At 42.8% G+C, this 13,761-nt stretch overlaps 1 protein-coding gene across 3 annotated transcripts in view; it reads left to right on the top strand.

The window, feature by feature from the left end:
• The window catches only part of HIVEP2 (HIVEP zinc finger 2), a 105,260-nt gene that overhangs the window by 44,189 nt on the left and 47,310 nt on the right, over positions 1-13,761 (top strand). The window contains exon 1 of one of the 3 annotated variants that reach the window (XM_045294434.1): positions 10,227-10,279. The exons of the other annotated variants lie outside the window; for them this stretch is intronic. The gene's annotated coding sequence lies outside the window, so the exon portion shown is untranslated. Of the gene's footprint in view, positions 1-10,226; positions 10,280-13,761 lie in introns of those variants that run through there. 3 annotated transcript variants of the gene reach the window in all.

Raw genomic sequence — 13,761 nt, forward strand, 5'->3', positions numbered from 1 at the left:
ACAGGGACAATCTAGCCTACCCTGTGACCACTATGAGTCGGCATCAACTCCGTGGGGTTTTGCATGTTGCTAATGGTTCACATGCCCAGCTGCTAAGGAAAAGATTGGAAACTTGAGTTTATCTAAAAGGTGCTTATTTCCAAAACAAAGAAGCCCAAAACTATTAAAAAACCCATGGAGCACAGTTAAGGGCCCTCCCTGAGGCCCATTTCTGCCCAGTGACCCAGGAAACCAGAATTGTGGTGGCTTTGCACTTTTAAAATAGATGGTGATGCTTTGTGTTTCAAGGAGTCAGGGTTCTTGACTTTCCTTTAGAAGGGAGCCACCCACTTACCACGGCACTCATTGTAGACTGCCGTCGTGTCTTGTCCAAAGTGAGTAAGCTGAAGTCTTGCCATCCTCTCGTCTAAGAAACACCCTGGCTGCAAGACTGTACTTTGGACCTGCTGTCAGGAAAGACCCATCACTAGACAAAGACATCGTGTTTGCTGAAACATTAGAGAAAATGAGGGGAAGCCTCCGTGCTTTGCTACCAACCTGGACTCAGACACACCGCTGGCAATGCGGACAGCTCCCGATGAGGCAGCATTCCTTTCTATTATACATACGGGTGTATTGGGTTGGCGCAGATGCTACTGACTAACAACAATGTCCTGGAAGAGTCAGTCTGCATTTTGAAGGGCGCTTGTTACCTTAATGAGCAAATGGAGTGCCTGCTCCCAAGGACTTCATACTCCAGTCTCAGATAGAAGTCTCTCTTTGTGACCCATGTGAGAAAGCTCCGAGGAGATGCCTGTCCTTGGGGAAAGCTTTGGAGGGGAAGGTGGTGCTTAGACTTCAAGGTGAATAAGAATAAACCAGATGGGTTCCCGGGTCTGTGAAAGGATGGACATTCCAAGTTAGAACTTGAGCCGTGACACAGAAAGCTTGCGATGGAGATTTCGATAAAGGTGTGAACAAAGGCTCTCAGATCCCGCATTATATCTTACACTGCTCTAGGCGTCTCCATTGTTGTGATTGCATACAGGGGCAGTCAAAAAGTATGCAGCTCATTTCCTACATAGATGGGTTTGCTTCAAACAAAGCATCTTTACATATTTCGGTACTCAGTGGATGGTAGTGAAGGATATGTTGAAGAATGGTCATTTCTTTCTCTGGGCTGTTTGTTGTTTCATCGCGGTTCCCAGTGATTTTGTAGCAATGCTCTTAATCCCCCTCCGAGACAGATTTACTTTGTCCTTATAACATCCCTCGGACGTTGCTTGGCAGGGCCTATTATGTCCACTTTATAGATTAGGAAACCACAGCCCACTCAGTTTAAATGATGTATCAACAGATACATAATCAAGAAGATTGGCTTAATATGTTGAAGGAAAAGGGGCATGGGTGAGTGCAAAAACTTAGAACTCTAGGGCAAAGGAGAACTAAGTTCGAATCCTGTGGTGGGCATTGCTCTCTGTGTGGTTTTTGGTCTTAGATAAATTTAATGGAAGACAGCATTTTCAGAACACTGGTGTTTTAGTCCTTTGCCTGGTTCCTCGCATGCTGTCATAGTACCGCTCACCAATCTCTGTTCCTTCTGTGTGCTCTTGTCCCCCTTTTTATAATGATGCTTTATATTGGTCAAGCTTGATGAGAACCTCAGGAAAGGCCTTCTCTTTTCTCCTCTGCAGACAGATTGAAAACACTGTGGAAGGGGACCGAGTTGAGCTGTCGTGTGAGCACCCTGGCCCTCTTGCACCCTGTACAGCCTCTGAACACTTAGTGTTTATGAACCAGACAGTGGGGCACTCCCCAAGTACTCATCTGCTTAAACTCTAGAGGAGTTTGTACCCTTGACTCTAAGCAACACCTGACTAAGCAACCTTAGTCAAGCAATGGCACTGTTTACCCATCAACATAAAAAACAGCCAAAGACAACTAGAACGGTTGTCCAGGATAGCCTACTACTTTCCTGTGCTGATTGGATGGCAGGTAATTAGCCCAGGGAGGAAATAACCAACACTGTCACAGAATGGTATTTCCCGTTTAAAAACAAGAACCATTCTTTGATTGGATTCCAGAGACACCAATGTGTTCCCTGCATCTCGGGGCTTCCTCCTCCGCGGTCCCCCACATTCTCCCCTTTTCTTCTTATGCTCACCCATCCCTCCCTCAGAGTGCTAAAAGGAAGCCATGTCTAAGACTGCATCTTCTGGTTTTAAGTAAGTATCTCCCCTCCCCACCTCCACCAATTGCACCCTTTCTCATTAAATAGATTCTTAGCTTTCTAAAGAGAGGTGTTTTCTGTTAATAAATTTTATGCATAAATTCACTCAGTATGAACAGTCATGCATGTCTTGTTTCTCGGCATATTAGACTTGTAGAGACATGAAAGGTCATAGGTTGCCACTATTAGACATTTGAGCAATTTGATTCGATAGTATAGAGAATATCCTACATCAGGTGAAAATTCAAGCTGGCATTGAGAGTCCCACCTTACTCAACTTGAATTCTGCACTTAGCAGAGTGGAGGTAGAAGTTATACCTCAAGAAACGTTAATAATGACTAATGTCAGCTCGTGGATGGTAATTGAATGTAGAGAGGTCTTCAAAACTTGCTGCAGTGGACACACATCACAGCCACGTGACGCGGAACCGTGCTGACCCTCCCTCTGCTTGAGGTTTGGTAGAAGTCACTCCTCTGATATTTGTGGAGTGACTAAGCAATTTCTTCCACACCCATCAAGCGCAGACATTTGTGTGTGTGTTTGCTGCCACCCAGCCATGCCAGATACGAAGTCTGGAGTCAATGGAATGATTTGCTGCTTGATCTGGGGCAAACCTGAGCTTTTCAAAAATGCTGGGGGGAAGGAGATTTTAGCAATTGATGCCTGATTTGAAGAAAGCTTGCTATCCGTTTGCATTGACTGATACATGTAGTTCTAGCTGTGAGTATGGTGAATGCCAAACTAATGACGCCACTGTTGTGCGGTGAGGGTTGCTGTATTGTTCGTTGCTAGCCCTGCAAAGGGCCCGTTTTGGCCAATGAGCTGGACCTGGGCCCAGAGGCTTCCCTGCTTTCTGATGTCATGAGTTTGCAACTGGCCGACCTTGAACTTTAATTAGAATATCAGGTTTCATGATCCAAGTTAGTGGACAAAACTCTAATGCTTGATACTTTAATAATAATGAAGCAAAGGGTGGTTAATACTTGCATGTGGGTTAATTTTTCAAATAATTTGTTGATTTTGAAGCTGCTGAACAGCTGCTGATCCGAAATTAACTAATTTTTCATCCGTTTTCCCCTATAAGGTCAGAGAAAACAATAGCAGTGTAAATCTCAAATTCTTCCAGGAAAGGGTGATTCTTCTTAATTCCCCCCCACCCTTGCTGCTTTAGCTCTCCCTACAGAGAAATGCCCCCCCCCCCACCTTTAAAATAACAACAAAGCTCCACTGTTGTCAAGTCGATCTTACTCCTAGGGACCAAGAGTCTGCAGAGTAGAACCGCTCACCTTCCCAACGTTAACAGGGTTCATATTCGCGTTTGTCTCTCAGGTTCTCTCAACCTGGTACCATGGACAGTGCTGGGCCCAAGGGATAGTTTCCTTCTGAGAAGCCAAGAAATATGTTATAGTTAAGGCTAGAAAAAGTAGCTACATTCCTACTTCATTGAGTTTTGCTTTTATGAAATGCAATAAAAAGAGTTTCTCTTTTTAATATGCACATACATTGTTGTGGCCACCTTATTCCTGCACTAAGAGACCAAAATCTACAGACAGAAACCCGCACATTCTGAATGCCTGCACCACGCATATCAGATAACCATTGTCAATTAATAAGATGCATTTGCTATGCTTGTAGCTCAAAGAATAAGAATTAGATACCTACTTTTACAAGTATTCACTTATTTTTATACCTGCTGGAAATTATAATTTTTCTATTATAAATATCATAGCGGCCATATAGTACTGCCCTGAGTAATTTACATGTGTTCCTCACCACTGCGTCAATCAGCAACATGGATAAGTGGAGAAAAAAATTGAAGTTGTCAGGATTGCCAGGAACGCCCATAGAAGCAGCAGTCAAGAAACCAAAATATGTACTGCACCAGGCACATCTGCGGCAAAATACCTCATTAAGGCGCTACAAGCAAAATTATCACTTGGAGGATAAAGTGTGCCTGACCCAAGCCACGGGCTAGTCCCCTCCTGTGCATGTGAAAATGGATACGGAAGACTGGAGATGAACCGATGCATTTGAACTATGATGTTGGTGAAGAATACCGGATATGCCATGACTACCAGAAGAGGAACTAATCTGTCTTGGAAGAAGTCCAGTCAGAATGCTCCTTCGCATCAAGGGTGGTGAACGTCATCTCATGGGCTTTTGACATCGATCGGTATGGACCGGTTTGGGAGAAGGCCATTGTGTTGGGTAAAGCAGAGGACCTGCAACAAAGAGGAAGACCCTCAAAGGTCCGACCGAAACAATGGCTGCAACATTGGCTTCAAGTACACCAGCCCTTGTGCGGGTGGCCCAGGACCGAGCCGTGTTTCTTTCGGTTGTTCTTAGGTTCACTACGAGTTGAAACTGACTGCACAGCACCTAACAACGACACCTTCTGTAACCAGACTCTCTGAATGGTACAAATAAATGGTTAGTGCCCTCAGATCCTAAGCAAAAGGTTGGTGGCTTGAGCCCACTCAGAGGTGACTGGGAAGAAATACTGCATCTCCTCCTTGGGGGAAAAATGAGGAGCTGATTCCAGGGGCTTAAGTGGAGAGCAGATGTTTTGAGAATGATGAAGGCAATGAATGTACACGTGTGCTTTACACAATTGATGTACGTATGGATTGTGATAAGAATTGTATGAGCCCCTAATAAAATCATTTTTTTAAAAAAGACAAGCAAGATAATTAAACAAGCTGAAGGAAAACAAACAAACCAGCCATTGTGTTGTTATGTTTATATCTCTCTTAATACTCGCAAACATGCGTTAGCATAAAATTACTATGATCTCAGATTTATTATGAAGAAGCAGATATTTTGGAGGAATTTAACTAAAGTCTCTTTACTCATGAGCACTGTTTTAGAATTAAGACCCAGTTGTGCCTTAACTCCAAAACCCAGCGACTTCAGCACCCTGACACTCTTCTTATGGGGTCACCTTTGACCTTGGGCCATCCATCAGGAGCAACATTGCTTCTCGTTTTGCGGGAGCAAGTTAAGCAGCTAAATGATGCCCAGGCAAAAGGCTGTGCCACCTTGTTGCTTGGGATCCTGCTTTCCACATGGGCATACAAGCAGATCTAGCAATGGGGAAATAGAAATCAAATTTGTTTTCCCAAAAGAATGTTAATCCTAGCATGAGTATGGTGCCTTTGCTCCCAGGGAAAACAGCCTGACCCAAACTAGGTAAAGAAAAAAACAACAACATGAGACAGCTATTGGCTCGAAATCCTCAACGGTCTAAGGGGAGCGAGCTTTCAGGCACAGCTTGATCCAGAGGCAGGCGATGTCCTCAGGAGCTGGTTTCTTTGTTCAGGTTCTTTAGATTGTGTCCTCTCTGTGTATCACATGCATCTGCAAGCTGGCTCCCAGCATGGGAGTCACAATGCCAGGAGCAGTCTCGGACCTTCTTCCTCCTGCCACCGCTGTGAGTGTGGCTGGGAGCCAGGCAGTCATTCCTTCTGTGTACATGGGATCCTTGTGAGTCAGGACTGACTGGAAGGCAGGAACAGCACCAACACTCCCCCACCCCCGCCCCCACCCCATAAATCAGAGGAAGAGATTTCCTTACGACTTCCTTCTTCATGCGGGGCAGGCCGCTCACCACTGTCACCCAGAAGCCCAATTCAGAATTATGTTTAACTCTCTGCTTTGACATAAATGGCCCTCGGCAACCAAGGAGGGTTTTTTGAGACACATGTGTCCTCTATGTGAGCACACCAACCGCAGCCATACACACGGAGAAGAGGAGCTGTCCTTGATGAGGAGTAACTTGGTGTCTATCATTTTGAGTGTCATTGCCTCCACTCACTAAATAATTTGCTTTCATCTTAGCTTGAAGTTCTAATTGCTGCATCCTCGAGGAGAAATGTTCCCGATTTATTACGTTTGATGAGCTGCAAGCGTTTCCTTTGTTCCACATAGAAAAGGGTTGCAAAACAATTTAGAATGAAGCATTTTAATTCAGTCTGGACTTTACTTGTGTAGATCAAGTTTAATTGATACTTACAAATAAAATTTCCCATCCAGGACTCTTGGAGTGGGACTCTCTTCCAATCTAACCCCATTTGTCCTTCATGGAAATTAAACCAACTAGTGATAGAGTCACTTAAAAATTTGAGAAACATTTATGTGTGTGTGTGTGTGTGTTGCCAGGGTGAATCAGCTGACAATAACACAAAACCGCTCCAGTTAGCATAAACCGTGGGTAAGGAGGGACTATTTTAGCTTGTTTTCTGTATGATGCACTTATAATTTTCGGTTCTGAGTACTATGTCTGCGTTATTTCTTTCCCGCCTGTGTTTTTATGCCTTCGGACTTCCACCCTCTGCCTCCCTTTCCCCCTAGGAGAAAGGAAGGTCTACTTTATGAATCACGTCACAGTAGTAGGTCATTAGGTAAGGTTTCCCACGGGCCTATTTCTAGTACTGTATGGTCTCTCCAACCTGGAAACAGCAGGTTTATTGCTCACATGTGTGAAGGGGCACATGCAGAGCCACAAATGTCCATTGCCATGTGATCCCTAAAGGCAGAATCTTGTCCTTTTTATGGTCAAAACTCACCGCCATCGAGTTACTTTCAACTCATGGCAACCCTGTCGGCCAGGAGAGAACTGCCCGTGTGGATTTCCAAGCCTAACTCTGTACGGAAGTAGACGGCCTCTACCAGGGAGAGACTGGTGGTTTCGAAGTGCTGACCTTGTGGTTAGCAATCCAGAATGTAACCACTACACCACCAGGCTCCTTTTTATCAACAAGGAAGCATGGGGAAATATAAAGGTATTTTTTTCAGGATGTCAATGGTTTGCCTCCTAAATTAAAAAGAACAAAACCCCCAAAAACACGAATGATCTTGGTGTGGTCTGTTGTTGTTTTTCATACCTCTACCCTCTTATTTACTACAGGTTAATGTGCCCTAGAGAATGTGCCAGGCACTGCTGAAACAATGCCCCTTTCAGCTTCTGGGTTGAGCATGCTGCAATGTTGGTGCTAGAATCAGTTGCCAGTAAGTCGATTCAGATTCATAGTGACTCCATGTGTCTCAGAGTGGAACTGCGCTCTACGGGGTTTTCAGTGCTGTGACCTTTTGTCTGCCGGTGGCCAGGCATTTCTTCCTAGGAGCCTCTGTGTGGATTCGAGCTGCTAACCTTTTGGTTAATCATGAGCCCAGTCGTTTATGCCATCCAGGGACTCTACCTGCACCAGATAATAAGTAGCACTCACAGGCCTAGTCTTTCCTGGCTTCAATGGAAATTCACAGCTGGATGAGTACTAAAATAATCGACTCCCATTGAGTGAATAAAATGAGAAAAAATTGCTGATAAGTGTGAGCAGAAGAAGTTTTTTGCTGACCTGGATAAACCATAGAATAGTCCTATTAATCTATTGCATTTACGCTTTCTAACTGGTTTCTCTGTGGGCAGTACTTACCCTGGGCCCTTAGTCCAAGAGGATGTATTAGTTAGACCTGTTCATACCTTCTGTTGTAGACTCTTCAACAATGTCAGGATAAAGTAAAATAATCTTAATGGTTAAAATCAACCATCACCACCACCATTGCTATTGGACAATTTAAAACAGATGGACTAGGTCATGTGGTTCTGTTGGGTAAGTGTTAGATTACTAACTGCCAGATTCAAACCCACCAGCCAGAGAAAGATGAGGCTGTTTGCTCCCACTAAATGTCCAGCTCCAGAAAACCCTACGTGGGGTTGCGGTGAGGCTGAACTGACTCGCTGGCCGGAGTTTGGTTTGGTTTTCTTGGAGTTGAGCTGTGGTGAAGTAGGAGCAACAGCTGTATGATTTTTAAACATAAGGAAACTTCACTGTGGGTCAAATTCACGAGGCAGAATTTTCAGCCATGTCTCCCAACCACCAACTGTGTGATGTCCTCCTAACACTGACCCGTAGGATCCACCTAGCCTCACGGAAATAGCTGTGTGTGGTGATGGGGGAGGAGAGGGGTTCCCCACTGACGGTCTGATCTTTGAGTAATTGTTTAACCTTCCGTTGCCTCAGTTTCCACACCTCTAATAAAGCTTACTCTTCTTATATTACCTAAACCCACTGCCAGTAAGTGGATGGAATCAATTCGATACAGAGAGGAAGTGAGAAATCTTATAAAAGCAGAGAGCCTCATCTGTTTCTCAAGAAGTAGCTGGCGGGTCTGGGCTGCTAATCTTGCCGTTAGCAGTCCAACGCTTATCCAAAGGTGTCACACGGGCAGAAATGGTAGCCTTTCAAAATAAAATAATTATACATGAAAGACATTATTATAACACCTTCTTTTGCTGGTTAGGAATTAGAAATGTTATATTCTACTTGTGCAAATAATATACACCCATTTAAAAATCACAGAACAGATGCAGCAATAAAATTAGTTCTGGCACCTTGTCTAAGGCCCTCAATAAAATCAGAGCAAGCCGGGTAGAAATTAGGCAAAATGATGAAATACTTAGCTTCTAATCTTCTTTGTGTTTTTTGTTTTTACTTTAAAAAAAAAACAACTTTTGTTTTATGAGACTCTGTGCTGAGGTAGAATTCTTAATAAGATTGTTTATAAGCTGAATCTTTCCAATAACTCTCCCAAAACATCAGGAAACTTAGAATAGTGTGTAAATTGAGATCACTTGTGGGCTTGAAGATTTTCAGAAAATTGTTATGAAAGCGGAAACAAAATCATTGGTTTCCTGTTTTATTTAAAAAACAATCAGGGTGAGTTAGTTCTGTTTGCATTGTTTAAATTGTCTTCTCCAAAGTGTCTGGACAGTAATTGAATCAATATACCCATATTGGATATTGGTCAATCTTGACTAGACCCCAAATAGGAGAATTCCGAACACATTCTCAGGTATAGGGTGTTTAAAACAACAAAAGAAACGAAAACAGAGATCAAATCAAGTCCCATAGATGGTTGCTAATCGAAATGACACAAAAAATGGCTTACAGGCCCCTTCATGCAGTTTAAAAAATTTCATAACATTCAGTGCAATTTTCAGTAATCTAATAATTTTCATAAGATTCAGTATTGCTAAGCGGAGTTCTAGTGGCATACATTAACGCCTCAGCTGGCAAATGATAGGTTGTGGGTTCAAGCCCACCCCTCACCCTTTGGAAGAATAGACCTAGCAGTGGGCTTAGGTAAAGAGTAAACCAAAATACCAAACTCATTACCATTGAATCAATTCTGACATATAGTGACCCCACAGAATCGAGTAGAACTACCCCTGGGAATTTCTGAGGCTATCCCGTGCAAGTCCTCACAGAAGCAGGAAGCCTCTTTAAACCTTTCTGTGCCTCAGTTTCCATTTCTAATAATGCTTGATCTCTCAGGGAGTGACTGGCAGGTTTGAACTGCTGACCTTGTGGTTAGCAGCATGATGTGTAACCCAGACTCGACTCTGTGGCACACAATAGTAACAACAGGATACACCCAAAACCAAACCCACCACCACTGAGTCGATTCTGATAAAGTAGCGGCCCTATAGAACCCAGTAAAACTGCCCGTGTGGGCTTCCAAGACTGCCACTCTTTACAGAAAAAGAAAGCCTCATTTTACTCCGGATCCCACCAGCATAGTTGATGCTTATATTTAAAAGTAGAATGTGGCTTGAGACCTGGAAGGTCTTCCTATCAAATGGATGCAAGTGAGCTTAAAGCTGACGTTTCTGCATCCGATTTAATACCTTTCTTGTATGTTCGAAAACTACGGTCCCTCCAGCCTCGGGACCACTCCCCGGGATTTGTGTGTGGGGCTGGTGTCTGCAGTCATCTGTTCCAGAGGATGTCAGATGCGTTTACCCTGTGAGCTGCTGAGCTTGGACAGTCACTGGAAATTTGACCGTCTGAAAGATAATAGAATTTGGCCGTGTCATTTCCATATGATTCATCTGAGACAGAGAGAATAATTAGTATTTCCATTGAGTTGTGTTATACGTCCCATTTCTGTTGTACTTATGAAGTCATTTCTTTTCAGGGAATCAATACAGTTGGAGGCTGAAGGAAAAACAGATATTCAAGGAGTGTCTGCCTTAATTTGTATACCTGGAACCAATTAGTTTTTCACAGGTGTGTTGCTGAAAACACTATTGAAATGTACAAGTAGATCCAATTCTCCAGACAATCCCTAGCAATATTGGTTGGATCTTTTGTAGTAGTCCCCGTTATTGTGTGTTTGCATGTATAGCTTCATAAATCTGAATATGAGATCACAGGAACCAAAGGTCAAAATAGAGGTTGAAGCTAGTAATGATGCTAGTGACCAAAGCACACGAGGTACAAGGGACTTCAGAGAGCTTATGGGAAAATCCCATTAGCTTTGGTTAACTCCATTTTTCCATGAGCTTTTTGAAGCCCCTCATACATGTCAAGCTTTTGACACACACCATTTGGTTAAGTATGCATTTCTACTACTTTTTCTAAGACCCACATTTCCAACAGAATTTACCTACTTAGTTCTCAACATTGAGAAAATAATTTGTCCTTATCTTTTATGGCCAAAAAAGTGCTAGAAGTTCTAACATTGATCCTGTTTTGACATTTTGGGATGCACAATTTCCCAGAAATCAAATTAGGTTGATGACAAAATCTCATGGGCTTCCAGTTCCCTCTGTTGTTGTGGCTGGAATCGGTATGGCCAAGACCTCTTCCACCTTCCAGATGGGACACTTTGTGATATGTTGTCTTCCCTCAAGAACAGTTTCTTCCCTGTGTGGTTTATGCATGCTTAGTCATTAGCTCATTTATTCACATTCACTATTTATTTATTCATGTAGTCATTGAACCCACAAATCTCTGAGACAGCACCTTCTTTCCCAGCCAGTGCCCTAGGTTTTATGGATGTCTGTCTATCTAGCTATATGGATACATAGATATATATGGATATATGTATAAATATACACTGAATATATACACATATATACACACATCTATATAATGTAATGAATCCATTTCCAAATATTAACCAATAATTTATACTTCTATAATTTAATAATAAGAATAGGCCATTTTTCACATTTACAGTCCAACAAAGATATCCTCAGTTGCACCTTTAAAGGAACAATATGTATCAAGTTTTTAAAATGTGCCCCAAATCTATTTATAGATAGTAGTTTATAGCTCATCTTCTGAAGTCTTGGTTTTTTTGATGGACACTTTTGGGGGGTATATTATCAAATTGCTTGTATCTACTTACTAATTTATCATACATCCTGATGCAACTACTCTTTTAAATAACTTAATGAGACATACTCTTCTTCCCAAGACTGTGAAGTCCAGGGTAAATGACTGGTTAAACTCATCAAGTGCTTCCAACCAGCTGTCACGGTCTTGCTGTCAAAGACTGACCTAGCCTTCTATGGACTGAGAAGATACACGCACCTAACAGAGCCCCTCAGCTCGCTGCGCTTTATCTGAAAGGCTGTTCTGCTTCCTGTCTTTCCTCCTTCCCTCCAGGCTGAAACAAAGAGTTTTCTTTCTTTCTTCTGAAACGAACCCTTTGATCTAGATTTTGAGTTCTCTTTTCCTCCCCACATTTCCAGGAGTTGATTCCATTAATTAGCTTATCTCAGACATCTTTTCCTCCTTAAGTTCCCTTGCCCCTGTTCCATAAAACAAACTTCCCCTCAATCTTGAGGCTTTTTCAGGCGACACAGTTGCAGAAGTTTATCCAAAAAGATAGGATGTACATATGAGTTTTCTGAAAGACCATGTCAGGATGCATTGACACCGTCACTGCCAAATTGGGTTCAAACAGTCATGAGGATGGAACAGGACCAGGCAGCAGACCACTTTACCAAGCATGTTGTCGTATCTATGTTATATAATTCATATATATGTCATACATATGTGACATATATCACACATGTATGTTTTCATTTTATTCCACCAGTAGATACAAGGTTAGCCCTGGTGTCATGATAGTCGCAGTTTCAGCTGTTAACCAGAAGTTTGAAACCACCAGTTTCTACCCCTGCAGAGACAGTTCTACCCTGTCCTATGGGGCTGTTAGCAGTTAGGCTTGACTGGAAGGCAGTGAGCTTGAGGTTTTTGTTTTGAGGAGGTAGAAGGCTTGGTAAATGTCATTTGGATGAGTGAATCGGCCAATAGATAGGGTTCTGGAATTGTCTGGCAGAATTTACTTAACACGATTTTATAAACATCCATATGAAAACAGTTGAGTAATCTTTTAACCTTAAACTCGATAGGCAAATGACATTTTCCAAGATGAGACTCTAAATAGGCATTTCATCCATAATTTATCAACGTGCCAAATGGGTACCTGCCTAGCCCAGTAACACAGGTAGGTCATTTGTTTATCAGAATACTTCTGTATGGATTGAGCACAGCTTCCTTTTGAACTAATTAATTCTGCCGAGGTGCACCTGGTTGGTTAAGTCTGTTGGGTTAGACTTTCTTGAACTTTGACCGTAATTAGGTGTGGATTATATGAGTATACTAACCTTATCTCCATTTCTCACATCTTGAAGGGTAGGACCTACTTAACCGATAGGCCTACAGATCTTGGAATAGTGGCCCATCAAGATTTGCTCTTTTCTTTACTCTATAATGCTACACCACTCAGCCTCAGCCTCAGCAACAAGAGAGATAGGGTTGATTTTTTAAGCAAATCAATGATGAGATCTGTAAGGCCCATCTGGTTAGCTTATAGGAAGTTATTGGCTTTGAAAATGAGTAAGAGATCCACGAGTGAACAAATGGTTGATGGTTCCAATCCACTCAGAGACACCTCAGAAGAAAGGCCTGGCGGTCCGCTTCCAAGGGAGCCACTGCGGAAAGCTCAGTGGATCGCAGTTCTCCCTGACACTCACCGGTCAGAATCGACTAGATGGCGGCTGGAGGACTGATAGCAACAAAACAGAATCCCGTTAGCATCGTGAGCAGACACGATACAGTGGAGTTAATGATTTTCATGTTGCTCATTCAAGACGAACACCACCTGACCCCCCACTAAACTCACTGCCATTGAGTTACTGCTGACGCATAGTGACCCTATAGGACAGGGTAGAACTGCCCCTGGTTTCCAAGACGGAAACTGCTAACAGGAGTAGAAAGCTCCATCTATCTCCCTTGGAAGCAGCTGGTGGTTGCAAACTGCCCTTCAGATCGCAACCCAACTCCTAACCACTACCTGACCAGAGCCTCCTTTGGGTCTGTCCTTATTTCTCTAAATATTTGGTTCAACAGTAAATTGTTAAGATGGATTGGCATGAAGTCATTCAGGGACATAAAACATTCAGGGAGAGAAAATGGGCAAAGGAAAATGAGAAGGTGAATCAGAAGTGAGAAGAAGAAGAAAAACAGATTTTAATGATAGGAATCATCTCATTGGCACTTCCCTTTGGCAGAAACATTGCAAGCATACACCAATCTGCAGGCCCACTCATGCCTGGGGTAATAGGATTATCATGTTTTGATAGGTCTTCTCTCTAGAAATTGGGTGTTATGAACCATCAGCTCAGCTTTAGTGACTGCCAGTCAAAGAGTTGGCCCTACTTTCGGGAAGGTGATCCGATGATCCTACATAAAAT

The sequence above is a fragment of the Echinops telfairi genome, unplaced genomic scaffold (genome assembly GCF_000313985.2).
Source record: "Echinops telfairi isolate 266 unplaced genomic scaffold, ASM31398v2 ScPeMD7_3533;HRSCAF=4204_0, whole genome shotgun sequence".
Classification (NCBI taxonomy): Eukaryota; Metazoa; Chordata; class Mammalia; order Afrosoricida; family Tenrecidae; genus Echinops; species Echinops telfairi.